This window comes from Delphinapterus leucas, chromosome 5, assembly GCF_059928025.1.
Source record: "Delphinapterus leucas isolate spDelLeu-1000000601 "Yukka" chromosome 5, BTC_Dleu_Yukka2, whole genome shotgun sequence".
Lineage (NCBI taxonomy): Eukaryota > Metazoa > Chordata > Mammalia > Artiodactyla > Monodontidae > Delphinapterus > Delphinapterus leucas.
Window position 1 is genome coordinate 62,282,089 of NC_143133.1, and position 22,678 is coordinate 62,304,766.

Below are 22,678 nucleotides of genomic sequence, written 5' to 3' on the forward strand. Positions count from 1 at the left end.
GTCGGTGATCAGAGGCCGAGCTCCGGGGTTTTCTGTTTGGGTGCGCCCCGCAGGCCAGCCCGGGCTCGGGGGCGTCGGCGGTGACGCTCCGGAGGCCCAGGCGCGGCGCGGGCAGCTCAGGTAAAGGGTTACGCGGACCCGGGAGGCTCGCCCGCCGGCCGGGCCACGTGACGCGCCGGCCCAATGAGTGCGCCGGGGCGGCCGTTGCGGGCGCGGCGGATCCCCGCGGCGCTGAGCCGCTGGAGTTTCCCGGCGCGGCCGCCCGAGGCCGGCGAAGCCATGGGCGCCGCGACCCCGCCGCCGCCGCCGCCGCCGCCCGGCCCCAGGTAGGGACAGTCTCCAGCCCCGCGCGCCGGGCCCCGCCGCGGGCAGCACAGGCGCTTGACTCCCGCGGAACTCGGGTTTTGTGGCATGGTTTCCCCCACTTCTCTCAAGGGGCATTTTTATTTATTTCCTTTGCCGTGGGAAAAGAAAAAAAAGTGGGGTATGGGGAGGTGAGGCAGTTCTTAGTTTGATTGCTTCGGGAAAGTCAGGCCATTCAACAAAGGCTCTGAAAGAGGCGAAATCCAGAATGGGGTGAGGTGGGTGGGGGACTTTTACAAACTCCCCCAAACTAAAGACCAAAACAGTTTGCAAAGCTTGGCATCTACTTGATGTGTGAAACACTTTTGTTTTTAAATATCTTATTAATGAACTTTCAATAGTGCCTGAGAACTTGAACTGGGAAAACTGCAAAAGATTTCCCCCTTATTTCTAAGTACCCCCTCCTTCCCCCATTTTTAAGCATGTGAATGTTTTTAAGTAAAACGGAAATGGAAGATGACCGCCGCTGTCTCTTTGAAATGTCCTTGGGTCCCAGGATTTGCCCCCTTTGGGGCGCTGGCGATGAGTAGGGATTGAGGGGAGGCGGCAGTACTAGGAAGCAGCACGTGTTGAAGGAGGGTCCCAGGTGCAGCCGGTTAAATGGTCAGACACTGTTGGCTGAATATTTGATAATTAGGCAAGTATCTCCCAGGTCGATTACTTGGGTCTCAGTGACCTTGGCAGTCCAGATGAGGTGAGATTTTCACAAACCACCACTGAACAAATTTTCCAGTGTTAAAGACAAAAATCAATGTTTTGTTTTGTTTTTCCTCAAGCACTGTAATTCACCTTAGAAACAAAACAAAAACTCCCTTTAGTAATTTAGTACATGTTGTTTTCCATTGCAGTATAGATGTTTGCCCAGTGAATTTAGAGGAAGTCAGTGTTCCATGAGGTGGTTCAAAGCATTAAAGAATAGGGTGTTTATTTTCTTCCTGTCACTGCGAGAGAGAATTACTGATGGCACTTCTCACCATGGCTTCTAGGTGGTTGTAAACACGCTATTTTGGAAACACTTGAGAGTTGAATGAGAAAGATGGGGAAAGTGGTTGCTGCTTTTAAAGACAATAGATTCTATATTTGCCACTTATTCTCACATTGAATCCTCCAGTTAACACTATTTTAAGAAGGAGACATGTTAAAGTCTAAGGCTAAGCACCCAGGTCTGTAGAACATCCAAACAGTCATGAGGCAGATCACTGAAACAATAACCAAGCTCTGAAGGTAAAGTAGAGTTCTGGGGTTATTTGTATTTCTCTAATGTGTGAAGAGTCAGTTATAGGAAGCTGCCTTGATCACAGAGGCCAAATGGAGCAGACACTGATACAAGAAGGCAAGGTTCGGCTTCTTTCTCTTTGCTCTCTGTGTCCCTTCTGATCCTGTTCTTTGATTCAGTAAGCATGTGATAAGCTCCTATCTCATGGCATCTGTTCCCCGGGCCTGGTTATCAGAGGTTCTCAAGATTTAGATATGTAATGACATCTGAAGATCAAGGTGGCCAATCTTAGCTATGTTCTAAGAGCTTTTGCATATCTGGAATTTAAAACAAAACAATGACTTGCATGTCAACTAAACATGTTCCTTAGCCTAGAATGGAGCAATCCCCCCTGACTTTCCACCTAGTCCCTGTCTGAGCCTGGCAACATAACCAGGCTAAGCCCTGGCCAGAATCCAGCGTCAGCCCAAGGGCAGAGCAGGTAATGCCCTCCTTGCTCTGGGAACAGCCCTACCCTTGGTGCCGTGAGAGTCCATTGATTGTGCTTCCAGGAATGGACTCCAGTTTCCAAATAATTGAATACCAGCCTCTTGGTAGCTGGGTTTCCTCTACCTGGACTGTTTCAAATTCCCCTAGTTCCACAATTTTTTCAATAACCCAGAACCTTGGGATCTTTTAGGCTCTTGGTAAAATAGTACCTAGCTCCTGCCCTTTTTTTTCTTTTCTATTTTTGGGGCATTAGATTGATTATTGGTTGCAGATAGACTTACTAGATATCTAGAAAAGAGGAGTTGATAGGCTCATCCTAGGGGAGAGGATAGAGCTGAGCCTTCACCCATCTGCAGGTCAGCCAGGTCACCCCATTATAGCCTTCCTTAGTCTAGTTATCACCTGAATGCTATGTAAGAAAATGAAATGAAAATGAAGTGTTTTATCTACTCTCACCCTTTTCACCTGAGAATATCATGGTCCCACAGAGATTGGAATCTTCAAAAGGACCATAGATCACCAAAAAGACCCTACCCTAAAGCATGCTTATAACCCATCAGGTGAAAATGTATCCTCAAGCAGAGACTTAAAAAAACTCAAAATACTGACTCAGTGTCATCAAGCATCTTAGAAAAGACTCTCCTGAGCTGCAGTAAATATCAATAGTATTAACATAAGGCAAGAGGAATATCATGTCTCAGATTTTACCGCAAGCAGTGAACTCTGTTCTATTCCGGGTACAATTGGCTTTCTAAAATTAAGTGGAACCCTGACCTGGCCAGGGTTTGTAGACATTTGGTCAGGTGCTAGGGACACAGTCCTTGCCTTTGGGGGTCTTACAGTCCTCAGAGAAGACATTGGAGGATTTTAAGCAGAGCAGATCTGCATTTTAGAAAGTTGACTCCGGCTGCAGTGAGAAGAATGAAATGGGGAAGATACAAGCAAGGCAGCTGCTAAGAAAATCCCCACTAGAGGGGAGAGAGAAGTGAATTCATTCAAAAGATACTTAGGCAAAGGTATTTAAGATACAAACTCAAAGAAAATATTAGGTGTCTCAACTCTCTGAAAAGTTGACCTGTCATTTCAAAATATGTGTGTTCCAGGTAGACAACCAGAAGCCACGTTTCATTACAATGCTGTCCCTACTGACTGTAGCTACTCTCGGGCCCCACGTAATTTGTTTCTATCACAGAAAAAAGTTTTTGATAAAGAATGAGGCTGGGGATTCCCTGGTGGCACAGTGGTTGAGAGTCCGCCTGCCGATGCAGGGGACGCGGGTTCATGCCCCGGTCCGGGAAGATCCCACGTACCGCGGAGCGGCTGGGCCCGTGAGCCATGGCCGCTGAGCCTGCGCGTCCGGAGCCTGTGCTCCGCAACGGGAGAGGGCGCAACAGTGAGAGGCCCGCGTACCGCGCAAAAAAAAAAAAAAGAATGCGGCTGTTTTTTTATTCACACTTTCAACAACTTGGTGCTTCTTTATGCAGACTTAACTATATATATCTGAAGGCAAAGTTAAGATAAACTGTTGCCCTCAGATTGTACACACGTTCTCTGATTTAGCTTAATTCCTCCCAGGAGTAAAAACACCCTGACTTTTGATTGTGTAACAGTAATGGAAGTGGGCAGTGGAACAGTCTTTTTTTTTTTTCTAAGTTGGCCACAGTATGGCCTGCTGTATGTCACAGGGAAGACTGTATCGTATTTGCAGAGGGCACTGTTAGAGCGTGTACTAGTGGTGTGTGAGAGGCACCAAATGCCCGTGAGAGAAGAAAAGCCACTCTAGTCACTGCCACATGTATAGCTTTTTAATACAAATGTATTTGGATGTATTTGCAACTTACTTGTTTATTAGTTCCAGGGTCAATCATTGCATGAGAATTTTGAAACTTTTTAAATTTTGGTGTTAAATCTTTCTCCCCCCATTTGATAACTGTATATCTTGGGTCATTAATGTACAATAAATGCAGATTTGACTTGTATTTTATGGCTATAAAACAGTGTCCTCCTTGTTTAGTGATCACACTGCACAACCTCAGTCCTGCAGAATATTTATTGCAACTTAGAAATGAATAAAAGAAGTCTACCTGCACATGCAAAGAATTAAGAGCCACATAACTTCGATTCTGGCTAGAACTTACATGGCATTATTCATCTTTTGATCCCTAATGAGCTTGGCTATCTGGGTTCCTAGTCCGCAGCAAGGAGGTCCACCTTCTAGATTCAGAGCATGGCTGTTAGAATAAGTGTGATACGTAGTCACAACCAACTGCTGAGCAGTGAAGGCAATACAGGGAGGGGTGTCTGTGATTACATCCTAAATCTATGAGAAAAGAAGAGTTGGGTTCAGAACTATCTGTTAACAAGGAAATAAGTATTGCCTTTTGGAAAAATGGATCCTCAGTCCTTTTTAGAGCTAGAAAAAACCTTAAAAGTCATTTAGTCTGGCCACCTTAATTTACAGATAAGGAAACAGAGGCTCGAAGAGGTTAAATGATGTTTCCAAGGTCATATGGCTGCCAACTGGAAAAGCTACTGGGACCAGAATCTATGAATCCCAATTTCCAGTTGAGCCATCTTCCTACTACTGACCAAAAAGTAGAAATTTTAATGGTATGGAAAATTCATTATCTGTTGACATTGTACCTTTTTCTCAGAATATTGTAATAGCCACTATTTATGGAGAAATTACTTACATATACACAGTGTCAGTTATCTATTGCTGTATAACAAACCACTCCATAACATAATGGCTTGAAACAACCACCATTTATTTAGCTTATGACTTTGTGCATCAGCAGTCTGGACCTGGTGAATCTACTGGTCTTGTCCAGGCTCCCTTATGTGTCTCTGGTCACCAAGGTGGCTCTGCCTCTGGGTGTTGGCTGACTGTTGGCTGATTCCTCTGGGGAGCAGCTGGGCCTCATGCTTCCCGTCACTGGACAGGCTGCCCTGGGCCTGGTCACATGTTGGCTCAGCATGGTTGTGATCAGGAGCATGGGAGCAAGGCTCCTTGAGGGCTAGACTGCAATGGACACAAGTTGCTTCTCCTCCAATCTACTTATGAAGAAACAGACTCTACCTTTTGATGGGCAGAAGTGCAGAGCCTTTAGAGAATGGTATGGATTCAGGGAGGGGTGGAGAATTGTGGCCGTTTTTGCAATCTGCTGCATTGGCCGAGCACTTTGTAGAACTTAACTAATTCTCATAACAGCGCAAGAGATGAAGGCAGAATTTTACAGGTGAAGTAATTGAAACTCAGGCATGTTAGTTCACATGAGGCAGGGGAATAGCTGGTGAGCAGTGGAACCAGCATTGGAACTCAGATCTGATCCAGGACTTCCCTGGTGGTGCAGTGGTTAAGAACCCCCCTGCCAATGCAGGGGACACAGGTTCGAGCCCTGGTCCGGGAAGATCCCACGTGTCACGGAACAGCTAAGCCCATGCACCACAACTAAGCTCTAGCCTGTGCTCTAGAGCCCGTGAGCCACAACTACTGAGCCCACGTGCCACAACTACTGAAACCCATGCAGCTAGAGCCGGTGCTCCGCAACAAGAGAAGCCACGGCAATGAGAAGCCCGCACACCGCATCAAAGAGTAGCTCCCACTCGCCACAGCTAGAGAAAGCCTGCCCCCAGCAGCAAAGACCCATCACAGACAAAAATAAATAAATAATTTATAAAACTATATTAAAAAAAAAAATGATCAGATCCAAAGCCCGTGTCTGTAACCATGATGCAGCTCTGCCTCTGTGCCTCTCTGTGTGATGCTGCAGGGGAGGATGGTATTATTAAAGTATCATAAGCTCAGAGTTTCATATGAACAAAATTAACTTTAAGAATCCTTTTTCTTGATTTATGTGCTAAAAGAAATCAAGCCAGTTAAGATTCAGAGTAAAGAGAAACTGGATTATCAGAGAAGCATAGTAGGGGACAAGGTGATGAGCTTAGGGGAGCCAAGGGAAAGACAGATTTGAAAAGGAGAGCATCTATTTATAGTCAAAAGATCCTCCTATCACTTACATAAAATGGGTAATAGACCCACTACACAGATGAAGATATTTGCCTGATAAAGATTGCATTCCAACCCATGTCTGTATGTCTCCAAAAAACTACCCCCTCCCCATTTTTTTCCCACTGAGCCAATAGGTTTTGCTACTCCAAGTGGGGTCCATGGGCCAGCAGCATGGTGGTCACCTGGAAGCTGGTTAGAATTGCAGTCTTGCCCCCACTTCGGATCTACTGAATCAGAATCTGCATTGTAACAAGATCCTCAGATGATTCATAAGCACAGTGAAGTCTGAGGAGCACTGCATTAAAGGGACCATGCGGGAAATGATTTTTAATAAGATGATGGGCTGGTGGAAGGGCATTCTAGACAGAGAGAACAGCACGAGCAAAGGACCTGAGGCTGGAGTCTGTGGGCAGGTAAAGGAATTCCTGGACTAGAGGAGGGGGCATGTTTTTGGAGTAGAAGGAAATAGGGTGAGACTGATGGAATCACTGTGGATCCTGAGGAAGTCTGCTTTTAGGAAGGCTGATCAGACAGCACTGAGGATGGCCTGGAGAGCCTGGAGGCAGTGAACCCAGTTGTGAGGCATGCCGGGGGGAGGGCTCAGACTGAGGCAGGGATGGCGGAAATAGAGAAGAAAGGTCCAGTCTGGGAGACGTTTCAAAGCACATCCCACAGGGCTTGTTGCCAAATTGGATTCTAAGGAAAGAAAGAGAGGAAGTGAAGATGGTTCTAGACTGCCAAGTTCTGAATTGTGCTTCCCAAACTTCAGGTTGGGGCATTATCTTTGCATTCTTTTCTACGGAAAAAGAAGATACTTTTTGGTGGTAATGGTGGTTTGGGGGTTTTGTTTGTTTTCAGGCAGCTTTCCCCATTCCTTTGAATTGTGGCAGTTTTTCGCCTTTTACTAAGAGGCAGTTCACATGTTAAAGTTCCAAATCAGCGTGCCCATGTAAATTTCAGATATATATACACACACACACACACACACACACAGTGAGAGAATTTGTTTGGCAGGCAATTAATTATAATGAAACAGTTCTTCACATAATTCTTCAGTTTCTTCAACCTTCCCAAACTGTCCTGTGACATTTATATCGGTAGAATTGTTATGGCCCTTTCACAGTTAAAGATACTGAGATTTAGCAATATCACCCAGCCAAGGTTTGAACCAACGTCTACTAACTCCAAGGCCAGTCTTCTATCCGCTGAAGCATTCTGCAGGTTTTGTATTTGCTCTTTGGAGGCAATTAGTCAGTCTGATCAGTTTTAAGTTTGTTTTTTTTTTATAAAATTTTATTTATTTTTTATACAGCAGGTTCTTATTACGTTTGGGTTTATTTTTTCCCCCATATACACTGTGTCAACCTCAGGAAGATGCTTGCAAGTTTATATTGTGACTTTGAAGTAACTGTTTCATGGAAACTTGAAAATGCCTCATAAAAACTGATTTCCTCCCCCGCCTGATTTTCTTATTTCATTGAATCCCTGTGTTGATTCTAATAGCAACAAACCACACTTTAGAGTTCAAAAGATACGAATTATTTTGCTGCCTTTTCCTTTTATTTTTTTGAGTGATAAAAAGATTTTAATATTCTTCTGAATAAATTTTTAAGCCTGTTTCTTAAGCAACTAACCTGGGGCTTTTAAAATAATCTGTAGATTATAGAATCCCGACTTGGAAAGGGGCTTCACTGAGCCAAACACCTCATTTTATAAATTAAAAAACAGAGGCCTGGAGAGAGAGGGGGGCTTGTTCAAAGATACCTCACAAGTCAGAGGCAAAACTAGGGCTGGAAGCCTTGTTTCTAACCCCCAGTCCTCTACTCTTTGACTAAACTACTTCAAAGCAATTCCTTTCCCTATTGTTGTGTTTGCCAGCCTCTAATGGGCAGTGTGGGGAAGTTGAGAGAGCTCAAAGTCAAGATGACCTGGGTTTGAGTCCTGGTTTGCTAGCTATGTAGCATGGAACAAAATGCATTTACTGCTACCGTCATTTCTAAAAAGAATTGTAAAATGGAGTTAATTGACTATACAGTCGAGATTTAGTTTACAAAGTACAGTTTCTCTGCATTCTCTTTTAAACTTGATGGGACAGTTTTATGATCCTCACTGGGATTTGGTTTTGATGAAGGAAGCCAAGTGTTCTAGGAGTGGATATGATACGAGCTTCAGACAGACACTGCAACCCAAGCAGAGGTCCAGCTCCAGAAGACCGCTGATGGAGGCCTGATCCCTCCTCCACAAAATGAGTTCAGTCTCTATTACTGATGCAACTCTTTCTCTTTTCAAAGCTAAAAGACAAGTGTTTCCTGGTGCTGAAGCACAGGCGAAATTGTGACTCTGGGGAGGGATCCCAAAAACAAAGGAGGGTGTGGAAGAGTCACAGCCCACTAGCGTGGAGAGAGCTAGAGCGTTGTTTTTGTAACACCCTGCCTACAGTCAAAGGTTTAATGGGGCAAAAGGAGTGTGACCTGTATGTAATCAAAAATAAAAATAAAAAGCTAAAGTAGCTTTAGAGAAAACAAAATTACTGAAATTACAACCCTGGACTGGCGATAGTTCTGTACGAGTTAATTAGACAAAGAAAAAGCAAAACAAGCAAACAAACAAAATCTCCAGAATTCGCCACCCCAGCACCTTGCAGGGCTCCACTGGCAGGTGTGACTGGGTGAGACACAGAAATCGTCAGAATCATCCTCTCAGTCACAGATGACTGTGTCATATGCATGTTTGGTCCCATTACATGTCTTTACTCACTCTGTTTGCAGGTGCTTACCGTCTGTTTAGTCTGTGGGAGCCCTTAAAAGAAACCAAGGGTGGTGGTGTACTTTCTTCCATCACTAAACCAGCCGGTCAACGGTGCTTCTCGAGTGAGTCTTCAGGAAGAAAAAATGTGACCTCTTTGGAGTCAGGCCTGGCTCTCCCAGAAGAGATGGGAATGAGGGCTAGACTCCCAACAGCTTTGAGTCCTGACTCTGCCATTTGTTACGGGACGTCAGAAATTTCGCGAAGCCTCCCTGGGTTTCAGCTTCTTATCTGTAAAGCTGCACGCGTCTGCACTTAGTAAATGCTTAATAAATCTGATTCTCAGCCTCCGTAGCCTTCAGTTTTCTCGAACGTAAAATGAGAGGTTTGGACCAGAGCAGCACTGTGGGGTACAGGATGCAAGGAAGGCTCGGGGTAGGGGAGGTGTGCAATCAGCGCATTTCTCCTCCCAGCTCACCTCATCTTTACCTTGGATAAAAGCCACACGAAATACAACAGGAAAGTTCAAAATTAAACACATGGGATTTCCCTGGAATTTCTAACTAGATATATAACTTTCCTTACTATAAAACGGTCTCCTTAAATACCTGTCCAAGGGTAGTTATAAACCCTCCCCGGACCTCAGACATGTAAAGAAGTTTGGGCTGAAATGTATTCCATGTTTGTGTTAGTGGGAAGTAGGGAGGATGCCAGGGACTTGACATGTGGAAACAAAGTAAAAGTGGAGTTCTTTGAGAAAGCAGAACTTATTTGCATAGTAAAATAATGCTGCTCTTAAGTGTTGAGATGAAAGGAAACTATGAAATATGCAGAAGTGGGTGATGAGGAAGGGGGCTCTCGTCTGGTCCTCCTGTCCATGAAGGGTTTTCAACAGAACTAAGTTGGCGTGTATAGTATTTAAAAGAAAGGGTCGGGCTTCCCTGGTGGCGCAGTGGTTGAGAGTCCGCCTGCCGATGCGGGGGACACGGGTTCGTGCCCCGATCTGGGAAGATCCCACGTGCCGCGGAGCAGCTGGGCCCGTGAGCCATGGCCGCTGAGCCTGCGCGTCCGGAGCCTGTGCTCTGTCCGCAACGGGAGAGGCCACAGCAGTGAGAGGCCCGCGTACCGCAAAAAAATAAAAGAAAGGGTCATTGCTTCACCTTTGTATATTATAATATTCTTCATCCTTCACTTTGTGAGTTGGATTGGATTGTGGTTGGATTTTTTAAAAAATATTGTAAAGCGTTTTCATCATGGAAGGCCCACCCCACTTAGTGAACCTAGTGCCATAAAGAGCTTTTTTTTTTTTTTTTTAATACTGATGCTGTGGAGACTAAAATCTAAATGCTGTCTATTGAACAAATGTCCACAGAGGCTGCGCCAGGCGGTGGGGACACAAAGGTGATTCATACAGGCCTGGACACAGTCCCCGTAGGGCTCAGTGCAGTCAGTATGCGGACGTATCACCCTCCATTCCCATAGGGACCGCAGGGAGGGACACCCTGGCACTGTGGTGGGTGGGATGGGAGTGTAAACTGGACTGAGAGGCAGGAAGGGCCGTCCCGCCCAGCTGCAAAGGCTGAGAGCGATCTGACTGAGCAAAGGGGGTCGTCGGGTGGGAAGGCACAACACGCACTCACAGGTCTCGGGGTGGCCGTGTTCTGGGAGGTGTCCTGAGCATGACGAGTACCAGGAGAGGTGGCAGAAGGTATATCGTGTGGGGTCTTGTAAGCTACGTGCTATAATCTGACCTCAGCCAATCTGATCCTTCTTACTGATGTAGGATTTTTTTGGTGGATGTTGAAACCTCCAGTATTTAGAGGTGGCTGAGGGTACAGGTCTCCTTCCCCACAGCCTCACACTTGGTCCCAAAGCTGATCTCAGGCCCAATCTAGCCTCACATTGTAGCATTGATTAGTAAGCAGGAATCGAAATAATTGTGCAGCCTGTTCTGTAAGCTTGGTGAAGTCCCCCGTTGTGTTCTTTTCATTTCTCCAAGTAGATCTTTCATGGAAAGTTCATTAGAGGCAAATGGGTCACTCCTCTTTTTTTTTTTTTTTTTTTTTTACTGTATTCATTTTTTTTTTTACTGTATTCATTTTTTTTTTCACACACACTGTATTTTATTTTTACAAGAGATAAATAAACTGACACCAAGCATTGTAAATGGATGGGGACACTCCTCTTGAGGCAGGGTTCAGCTAACCTAAGGGTGTAATTGAGCAACAAGAACTAGACAAGGCATTTTTCACAAACGTGTACCAGGAACTGCTGGGAAGGGCACAGGTACTGCATCACCACCGTGTACCATTTGGTGCAAGAGTGGGGTGCCTCGACGCTGTTTCTAGCTAATCCACACATCCTACACAAAACTGATTTCACCAAGGAAAAATAACTTCTAACATTTATTTGCTAATTAATCAAGTCCTTTTTGTTGATTGGAGGTAAGAAAGCTAACATACCTATAGAGACCACCTCTGGATTATAGCCTTCTGATAACATTCTTACTAACCATCTCTGAAGTGTGTATTCCTGACTGGGGTAACTAATTTAATCTACATCCTAGAGTGCAGATGAAAAACACACTCATAAATTCCAGACTGTCTATGCATTATAGACAATAGAACCATTATGAGGCAGTGGTCTTTATCTGGGGAACAGAGAGAGGCTATTGAAGGTCATAAACTGGGAAATAAGATTTGCATCTCTGGCTGCAAGTTGGGAAACTGGAAGGAAGACATGGGGAGACAGGAGACCAAGTAAGGGGTTGTTGCGTTAGATGTTGTTGAATCTCCACTTGAATAAGGTGGAGGTAATTCAACAGAGAGAAGTGGCTGGGTTCCTGAGATATTAGGTGAAATCACCAGGACCTGGTGGTGGATTGGAAGTGGGAAGTGAGGGAGGAGGTGCCAAGATTGAATTTTGGGGCTGAGTATACAAAGGAATTTTGTTGAAGTGTTGTTTGTGATCAAAAAGAAAAACAGTGTGTCTGTTGTCAGTATACGCTGGTTAAATGAAGTACACTTTACAGATACAATGCAGTACTCTGCACTGATGGAAAAAAAATGAGATATATACGTGATGACATGGTGGAAAGATATCCAGGATACAATCTTAATTTTTTTTATTTGTTAAAGAAACATGCATTTAGTGTTCCATTTTAATACAGTTAGTAGTGATTATAATTGGCACTTAACATGGCAGTAGTAACAATTATAATTAGCACGTATACTATCCAGAAGAAAAAATTCCTAGCAGTGGTTATCTGTGCGGCAGAGATTACCAGGGCCATCTGCAATCTATACTGTGGATTTTTGCAACTGAGAAATCAGGTTTTGCAGAAAATGAGCAGACCACCCTACTTCTCTCACGAAAACCCCTGATCATTCTATCCCAACATGATTACTCCCTCTTTTGAACACACAGTCCACAGTCATTCCAGAATGTTAGGTTCAGAAAGGGCCTTAGAGGTCATTTAGCTTAGCGCCTCCATTTCACAGATGTGGAAATGGAGGCCCAGAGAGGTTAAGGGCTTAGCTGAAGTCATATAACCCTAAATTAGTCATAGGGCCAAGACTAGAACCCTGGGATTGTACCAACTCAGAGTCTGGAATTCTTTAGACTACAGCAAGGGAAGTCTCCTCTAGCAAGCGCTGTGTCTATGAATACCTTGGCTTTTATTGGACTGTCCGGTAAATAAATCTGTCTCCTGCCATAAACGATGCACTCAGACTCGGAGAGTGTCCAGCTTCATGTCCCACAGACTGTAAAACACTCATTAAAGCACTCAATGGACTAGTTAGACTTCAGATCCTAGAGGCGGGACTAAAATTAGGGCAGGAGAAAGACTCCCACACTGGCGCTTAACACAGAGCAAGCTGCCCGCCCGACCCCATCTCCCCCCTGCCCCACCCAGAGTAAGAATAGGCTCCCCGCTGCAATGCCTAATTGGTTATGCTGGGGAAATGGACTTTGGATTTAAGTAAGGGTCAACAATACACCGATATCCTGAACTTCCTGAAGGAAATGGTATGGTTCCTGAAGGATACTTTTCATTTGTTGATGAAGTTGTGATGATTTCTCACAGCTGTCTTCAGAATGCTCACTTCCTACAACTCTCATAGCCCCTTTTCACAGAGTGTGTTTTGGGGACTGTCTCTTATGTTAGAGAAACTCATCCTGATTTTGGGCCCAAGAGCAATGTCTCAGGTTGTTCACTCTCACATGGTGGTGGCCCAAAGAACTGAACACTTGCAGATGGCAGTTCACGGACAGAAAGGAGAATAGAGGTCTACCTTGTCCTTAGACCTGGAGTTACCCAGGGGCAATTAGGGAGCCGCGTGCCCCGGTTTGTTCAGGGCTATTTGGCTTTCCCACCTTTGGTACCTGGTTCTTTTCTCTTTCTCCCCTGAAGCTAATCAGAACACTTTGTTTATACTGAACTACACTTGGCATTTGATGTTCGTCACCTAAATGGGTCGCTATCTTTCAGAAACTCTTCTGCTCCCGTTTTGCAAATTTGGTGAGCTTGTTTACAGTGTTTTATTACTTTATTTCAACTCAGTATTTTCCATATCTTAAACGTTGACATTTTTCAAGTTACCATCTGTTTTATGTTTTTAGACTCTACACACACACATGTTTATATAGAGCTTAGTTTAAAACTCTTTCAAACCACTTTTTCTTTCTCCTATTGCTAGTCTTGTGTGGGTTCACAATGCTTTAAGTATTTAAGGTATCCATATAATGCATTTGTACATTTAATCTTAAAATTGGGGAAAAGGAAAAATAGTTAAGAGTCACAACTGTGATGTACCTTTAAATTGTGTTAAGCAAGTTAGTATTTTGATGTAATGAAAGTAAGGATAAATTTAAAGTACTAATAATTATTTCCCCTTGGTCAACTATATGTCTGCCTTTCAGTAAGCTCACATTTTCCTTTTCACAAGTGCAGAAATTTAGCTTCCCGAATACTAGGAATACATGTAAAGGCTGAGAGTATAGGCAAGGGGAGAATGTATAACCTTCCACAGACCTCCACTGCAAATAGAACAGGAAGGAATGTGAGTGAACTCAACAGATCTTAAGAGTCAGAAAATTCCAAGATGACAGGATAGCTGAGCCCTAGAGGGGTTATTAGCAATACATAACCCAACCGTGGACTGTGTGTGTGCCTTCAGTAATATCTGGAAAAAGTTACATTTCTCATTCAACTATGGTCAGTCCAAGCCATCATCTATCTGCCAGTAATTTTGGTATGAGATACAGTTAACCGAATCTTCTAGTAAAATGCACAACACTTTGGATGAACACAGGATAGACTATTTGAAATCAGTCTTCCCTGAAAACTCAAGAATTCGTATTCCCCTTAACTTGCCCAAATAACCATGATAAAGCATTTTTATGCCACGTTCCCCATAACTTGCCCAAATGACTATGACAAAGTATTTTTATGCCAACACTGTGACACTGTGTATGCCTAAACATTGAAACATTTTAATTATTAACAGGGATAATAGACTCTTTGGGAAATTAAAAGTTCCATGAAAGAATTAGAATCTAAGGGTCTGTAGGTATAATTAAGGGCTAGACAAGGTAGATGCCCTAATGTCTCTTAATATCTATAATCAACAAACATTTGAGTGCTTTCCATGTTTTTTTTTTCTTTTGCTTTATAAAGTTTTGAAAGTAAAGAAATGTAAGACAAAAATTAACTACCTCACAATCAAAAGAGCAGAAATGTTTTCCTGCTAGAACTTCTCAGTTGCAACTGATTGATTAAGGACTGTTTATTCCTGATAAAAGTATAGAAAAAGCCAAAGGAGAAAAGGATGCTGTGTCTTTAAATTTAGAGAGATCTTATAATTGTCCTCGCAGTTTCTATTTTCATTTGTTTGCTTTGGGTGGGACATGGAAAAATATTTGCCTACTGTGTGGTGCTAATCTTCATGCATGTGTTCATGAATTTCCTGAGAAAGGTGGTAGGCAATTCATTGGTGATGACTTTTATTTTTAAATGTTTGCAAATGCATGAATTTCTGTCCTAAAAATCTGTAAGTTCAGGTTCATTTAGTATCATAAGAGAAGATGTCTCTGAGACACTCCAAAAGTGTGAAACTTTAGGAACTAAACATTGAGTTTTCTAGTTATATATTATCCCAGAAGCTACCTTAATGATGTGATCAGTATTTTCATCATACATTGGTTATTAACAAAGTTCTGATAAACTCTAGTAAACAACATTGTTTGGAAAATCTTAATTTACTTGTTAAAATAGTTTTTTGTTTTTTAATGTTTCGGTAGTATCTTTGGTTTCAGTGGCTTGGAGGCAAGCTATATTGTCGTTGTTGTTTTTCTTAAGGTAATGAAAATTCCAGTAGTGCAGAAATTCTTATTCAGTCAACAAATATGTATTGAGCATTTCCCATATGCCCGACCTACAGGGAAAATATAAATCAGCCTTCTTGCCACCCCACAGTGGACATTTCTTCACAAATGCAGAACTTTAATTTGCAAATAAAATTCTTGAATACTATACTCCTGCACCATATACTTGGAATATAAATTCATTCATCATATTTATTGGGCACTAACTCCGTGCTAGGCTTTGAGCTGTGTGCTGACCAGGAAACAGATCCAAACAAATAGAGTCCCTGTCCCCATGTGGCTTATAATATCTGCTGGGAAAGAGGAACATTAAATAAGCATGTAAATAAAGCTAGAATTTCAACTTGTTCAACTAGGTGCAACAAAGAAAAACTAAAAGGGACGTAGAACAGCTTTTATGGGATCTGCTTTAGGGGAAGGGGGAGAGTCCAGGGAAGGTTTTCAGAGAAAGTGATGTGTGCAAAGCAGAAGAATGAGGGAAAGTTAGCCAGGGAAAGAGGTGGAGAAAACTGGCTGTGTATATTTTTATAAAGGCGGAGGGAGGCATAAGCAAAGAAACCCAGTTTGTAGTCTGAGAGCCACCAGTAACTGCTCTTGAGCATGTCTTAATCTCTGGTCTCATCTGCTTTACCTGAGAAGTCAGAGTTCAGTAGAAACCTCTAGATTCCTTCTGTAACCTGTGATCCATGTGAATTGCTACCTTATTGGGAAGGCCTCTGATGGCTCTGTTTGGGCCATTTCTGGAGCTGTCATCATCCCAGCCCAGATTCCTTCTGTTCCCGGGAACTGTGTGCTGAGTCCTTGCCAGGCTGGCTCAGGTTGGCCGGGTGGACCAGATTCAGGCAGTTCAGCTGGACTACCTCTACTTCCTGCCCTGCCTACACCCACACATATCTCCCTCTGTATCAATCCTTTCCTCATTCCCTCCATTCTCAGAGGATAAGGTGTTCCTTTTCCTGTTCAAGGTCAGCATTTTAATGGGGCCTCCTTTCCTTTTAGACCAGTACCCTGGCACACTGCCTCACCAGTTAATCCTGTCTCCCTCCCAAATCTTCAAACTCTTTAGCGCTCCAACCCTCCCCCACAAAAAGGAGTCAACTCTCTCCTCAGTAAACATACTCAAATCTTTTCTTTTTTAATTAAAATACGGAACAAATGTCTGTTCCTTTGAGCCTTATTCTTCCACTTTTTAGCTATCCCTCCATCCCTCTGTCCCTTCCTCCCTCCCTCCCTTTCACTCTCTCTCTCTCTCTCTCTCTCTCTCTCTCTCTCTGTGTTTCCCTTATTAAAATACTAAGTTAAGTTAAAAGGTCTTAAAGAATTCTGGGTTGTTGCTGCCTTTAACTGCAATTCCCATTTCTCACTTCTAGCTCACTCTTCATATGTCTGTCTTTGTCGTCTATGCACATCATGACATGACAATTTCGCTGATGGAATTTGCATCTTAAATTTAAATGTATGACCATCAAATCTAATGGTCCTACTTCATCCCCTTACTTTATAAACTTCCCTGCTGCATTTCAAACTACTGGTATTGATGATGCCTTCCTTATGGGAATTCTCTCTTTTCTTTGACTTCTGTTATACTATTACATTTCTCCCCCCGCTGGTTCTTCATCTATTTCTGTGACCTTTCCCTATTCACCTGCCACCTGTTACCAAGTCTGAAGGGGGGTGTTGATGCAGAATCCATTTGCAGGTCCTCTGTACACCTGTAAGCGATGACTGTCATCAGGGAAGGGTGTACAGAGAATTCAGAATAGGATTAAACAGTGACTAGAGTCACTGATTTGGGTGGGTTGGCAAGGCAGCCTGTGTGGGAGATGGAAGAATCAAAGAGGTCTTGAGAATTAGGTGACTAGTAATTGGAATCTTGGGGAGAGAAATGAGAAGATGGTACCCATTGTCAGGTTTGGGTTCCATATTAAAAGAAATTATTTCCTTACAAAACAATGTTTTAACCCTGGGAAGGTTTAGAATCAAGTACAAATGTGATGGACTAAATAAAACCCAAAGTATTTATATTTTTAGATAAGATTGTGGGAAAGTCTGCCTTTAATATTTTATTTTATTACTTTTTTAACATCTTTATTGGAGTACAATTGCTTTACAATGGTGTGTTAGTTTCTGCTTTATAACAAAGTGAATCAGCTGTAAACATACACATATCCCCATATCTCCTCCCTCTTGCGTCTCCCTCCCTCCCTCCCTCACTCCCTATCCCACCCCTCCAGGTGGTCACAAAACACCGAGCTGACCTCCCTGTGCTATGCGACTGTTTCCCACTAGCTATCTGTTTTACATTTGGTAGTGTATATAAGTCCATGCCACTCTCACTTCGTCCCAGCTTACCCTTCCCCCTCCCCGTGTCCTGAAGTCCATTCTCTACGTCTGCGTCTTCATTCCTGTCCTGCCCCTAGGTTCTTCAGAACCCTTTTTTTTTTTTTTTAGATTCCATATATATGTGTTAGCATACGGTATTTGTTTTTCTCTTTCAGACTTACTTCACTCTGTATGACAGACTCTAGATCCATCCACCTCACTACAAATAACTAACTCAGTTTCATTTCTTTTTATGGCTTAGTAATATTCCATTGTATATATGTGCCACATCTTCTTTATCCATTCATCTGTCGACGGACACTTAGGTTGCTTCCATGTCCTGGTGATTGTAAATAGAGCTGCAATGAACATTGTGGTACATGACTCTTTTTGAATTATTGTTTTCTCTGGGTATATGACCAGTAGTGGGATTGCTGGGTCGTATGGTAGTTCTATTTTTAGTGTTTTAAGGAATGTCCATACTGTTCTCCACAGTGGCTGTATCAATTTACATTTCCACCAACAGTGGAATAGGGTTCCCTTTTCTCCACACCCTCTCCAGCATTTATTGTTTCTAGATTTTTTGATGATGGCCATTCTGACTGGTGTGAGGTGATACCTCATTGTAGTTTTGATTTGCATTTCTCTAATGATTAGTGATGTTGAGCATCCTTTCATGTGTTTGTTGGCAATCTGTATATCTTCTTTGAAGAAATGTCTATTTAGGTCTTCTGCCCATTTTTGGATTGGGTTGTTTGTTTTTTTGATATTGAGCTGTATGTGCTGCTTGTAAATTTTGGAGATTAATCCTTTGTCAGTTGCTTCATTTGCAAATATTTTCTCCCATTCTGAGGGCTGTCTTTTCATCTTGTTCATGGTTCCCTTTGCTGTGCTAAAGCTTTCAAGTTTCATGAGGTCCCATTCATTTATTTTTGTTTTTATTTCCATTTCTCTAGGAGGTGGGTCAAAAGGATCTTGCTGTGACTTATGTCATAGAGTGTTCTGCCTATGTTTTCCTCTAAGAGTTTTATAGTGTCTGGCCTTACATTTAGGTCTTTAATGCATTTTGAGCTTATTTTTGTGTATGGTGTTAGGGAGTGTTCTAATTTCATTCTTTTACATGTAGCTGTCCAGTTTTCTCAGCACCATTTATTGAAGAGGCTGTCTTTTCTCCATTGTATACTCTTGCCTCCTTTATCAAAAATAGGGTGACCATATGTGTGTGGGTTTATCTCTGGGCTTTCTATCCTGTTCCATTGATCTATATTTCTGTTTTTGTGCCAGTACCATACTGTCTTGATTACTGTAGCTTTGCAGTCTAGTCTGAAGTCAGGAAACCTGATTCCACCAGCTCCGTTTTGCTTTCTCAGGATTGCTTTGACTATTCGGGGTATTTTGTGTTTCCATACAAATTGTGAAATTTTTTGTTCTAGTTCTGTGAAAAATGCCAGTGGTAGTTTGATAGGGATTGCATTGAATTTGTAGATTGCTTTGGGTAGTATAGTCATTTTCATAATGTTGATTCTTCCAATCCAAGAACATGGTATATCTCTCCATCTGTTTGTATCATCTTTAATTTCTTTCATTAGTGTCTTATAGTTTTCTACATACAGGTTTTTGTCTCCTTAGGTAGCTTTATTCCTAGGTGTTTTATTCATTATGTTGCAGTGGTAAATGGGAGTGTTTCCTTAATTTCTCTTTCAGATTTTTTGTTGTTAGTGTATAGGAATGCAAGAGATTTCTGTTCATTGATTTTGTATCCTGCTACTTTACCAAAGTCATTGATTAGCTCTAACAATTTACTGGTAGCATCTTTAGGATTCTCTATATATAGTATCATGTCATCTGCAAACAGTGACAGTATTACTTCTTCTTTTCTGATTTGGGTTCCTTTTATTTCTTTTTCTTCTCTGATTGTTGGGGCTAAAACTTCCAAAACTATGTTGAATAATAGTGTGAGAGTGGGCAACCTTGTCTTTTTCCTGATCTTAGTGGAAATGGTTTCAGTTTTTCACCATTGAGAACGATGTTGGTTGTGGGTTTCTCATATATGGCCTTTATTATGGTGAGGTAAGTTCCCTCTATGCCTCCTTTCTGGAGGATTTTTATCATAAATTGGTGTTGAATTTTGTCAAAAGCGTTTTCTGCATCTATTGAGATGATCATATGGTTTTTCTCCTTCAATTTGTTAGTATGGTGTATCACGTTGATTGATTTGCATATATTGAAGAATCCTTGCATTCCTGGGATAAACCCCACTTGATCATGGTGTATGATCCTTTTAACGTGTTGTTGGATTCTGTTTGCTAGTATTTTGTTGAGGATTTTTGCATCTATGTTCATCAGTGACACTGGCCTGTAGCTTTCTTTCTTGGTGACATCTTTGTCTGGTTGTGGTATCAGGGTGACGGTGGCCTCCTAGAATGAGTTTGGGAGTGTTCTTCCCTCTGCTATATTTTGGAAGAGTTTGAGAAGGATAGGTGTTAGCTCTTCTCTAAATGTTTGATAGAATTTGTCTGTGAAGCCATCTGGTCCTGGGCTTTTGTTCGTTGGAAGATTTTTAATCACAGTTTCAATTTCAGTGCTTGTGATTGGTCTATTTATATTTTCTTTTTCTTCCTGGTTCTGTCTCAAAAGGTTGTGCTTTTCTAAGTATTTGTCCATTTCTTGCAGGTTGTCCATTTTACTGGCATATAGTTGCTTGACTAATCTCTCATGATCCTCTGTATTTCTGCAGTGTCAGTTGTTACTTCTCCGTTTTCATTTCTAATTCTATTGATTTGAGTCTTTTCCCTTTTTTTCTTGATGTGTCTGGCTACTGGTTTATCAATCTTGTTTATCTTCTCAAAGAACCAGCTTTTCATTTTATTGATCTTTGCTCTTGTGTCCTTGATTTCTTTTTCATTTATTTCTGATTCCATTTTTATGATTCCTTTCCTTCTGCTAACTTTGGGTTTTTTTGTTCTTCTTTTTCTAATTGCTTTAGGTGTAAGGTTAGGTTGTTTATTTGAGATTTTTCTTGTTTCCTGAGGTAGGATTGTATTGCTGTAAACTTCCCTCTTAGAACTGCTTTTGCTGCACCCTATAGGTTTTGGGTCATTGTGTTTTCATTGTCATTTGTTTCTAGATATTTTTTTTATTTCCTCTTTGATTTCTTCAGAGATCTCTTGGTTATTTAGTAATGTGTTCTTTAGCCTCCATTGTGTTTGTATTTTTTACAGATTTTTTCCTGTAATTGATACCTAGTCTCATAGCGGTGTGGTCAGAAAAGATACTTGATATGATTTTAGTTTTCTTAAATTTACCAGGGCTTGATTTGTGACCCAAGGTATGATCTATCCTGGAGAATGTTCCATGAGCACTTGAGAAGAAAATGTATTCTGTTGTTTTGGGATGGAATGTCCTATAAATATCCATCTTGTTTAATGTATCATTTAAAGCTTGTGTTTCCTTATTTATTTTCATTTTGCGTGATCTGTCCATTGGTGAAACTGGGGTGTTAAAGTCCCCTACTATGATAATGTTACTGTCGATTTCCCTTTTATGGCTGTTAGCATTCACCTTATGTATTGAGGTTCTCCTATGTTGGGTGCATAAATATTTACAATTGTTATATCTTCTTCTTGGATTGATCCCTTGATCATTATGTAGTGTCCTTCTTTGTCTCTTGTAATAGTCGTTATTTTAAAGTCTATTTTGTCTGATATGAGAATTGCTACTCCAGCTTTCTTTTGATTTCCATTTGCATGGAATATCTTTTTCCATCCCCTCACTTTCAGTCTGTATGTGTCCCTAAGTGTGAAGTGGGTCTCTTGCAGACAGATATAGATGGGTCTTGTTTTTGTATCCATTCAGCCAGCCTATGTCTTTTGGTTAGAGCATTTAATCCATTTACATTTAAGGTAATTATCGATATGTATGTTCCTATTACCATTTTCTTAATTGTTTAGGGTTTGTTTTTGTAGGTCTTTTCCATTTTGAAACAGAAAAAAGACCTACAACAGACCTTTTTGTAGGTCTTTTTGTCTTGTGTTTCCTGCCTAGAGAAGTTCCTTTAGCATTTTTTGTAAAGCTGATGTGGTGGTGCTGAATTCTCTTAGCTTTTGCTTGTCTGTAAAGGTTTTAATTTCTCCGTCGAATCTGAATGAGATCCTTGCTGGGTAGAGTAATCTTGGTTGTAGGTTTTTCCCTTTCATCACTTTAAATATGTCCTGCCATTCTCTTCTGGCTTGCAGAGTTTCTGCTGAAAGATCAGCTGTTATCCTTATGGGGATTCCCTTGTATGTTATTTGTTGCTTTTCCCTTGCTGCTTTTAATATTTTTTCTTTGTATTTACTTTTTGATAGTTTGATTAGTATGTGTCTTGGTGTGTTTCTCCTTGGATTTTTCCTCTATGGGACTCTCTCTGCTTCCTGGACTTGATTATTTCCTTTCCCATATTAGGGAAGTTTATGACTATAATCTCTTCAAATATTTTCTCAGTCCCTTTCTTTTTCTCTTCTTCTTCTCGGACCCCTATAATTCGAATATTGGCACATTTAATGTTGTCCCAGAGGTCTCTGAGACTCTCCTCAATTCTTTTCATTCTTTTTTCTTTGCTCTGTGGTAGTTATTTCCACTGTTGTATCTTCCAGGTCACTTATCTGTTCTTCTCCCTCAATTATTCTGCTATTGATTCCTTCTAGAGAATTTTTTTAGTTCATTATTGTGATGTTCATCATTGTTTGTTTGCTCTTTAGTTCTTCTAAGTCCTTGTGAAATGTTTCTTGATTTTCTCCATTCTATTTCCAAGATTTAGGATCATGTTTAGTATCATTACTCTGAATTCTTTTTCAGGCAGACTGCCTATTTCCTCTTCATTTGTTTGGTCTGGTGGGTTCTTACCTTGGTCCTTCATCTGCTGTGTGTTTCTCTGTCTTCTCATTTTGCTTAACTTACTGTGTTTGTCATCTCCTTTTTGCAGGCTGCAGGTTCATAGTTCCCGTTGTTTGTGGTGTCTGTCCCCAGTGGCTAAGGTTGGTTCAGTGGGTAGTGTAGGCTTCCTGGTGGAGGGGACTGGTGCCTGTGTTCTGTTGGATGAGGCTGGATCTTGTCTTTCTGGTGGGCAGGACCATGTCCGGTGGTGTGTTTTGGGGTGTCTGTGA

The 22,678-nt window shown here is 41.8% G+C and overlaps 1 protein-coding gene across 9 annotated transcripts in view; it reads left to right on the plus strand.

Annotated features, from left to right (window-relative positions):
• PGCKA1 (PDCD10 and GCKIII kinases associated 1) overlaps window positions 1-22,678 on the plus strand; it is an 83,982-nt gene continuing 61,304 nt past the window's right edge. For 5 of the 9 annotated variants that reach the window (XM_089911761.1, XM_089911764.1, XM_089911763.1 and 2 more), the window contains exon 1: window positions 7-326. The gene's annotated coding sequence lies outside the window, so the exon portion shown is untranslated. Of the gene's footprint in view, window positions 327-22,678 lie in introns of all 9 variants that reach the window. The other 4 variants (XM_089911769.1, XM_089911768.1, XM_089911767.1 and 1 more) reach the window with 2 other exon arrangements.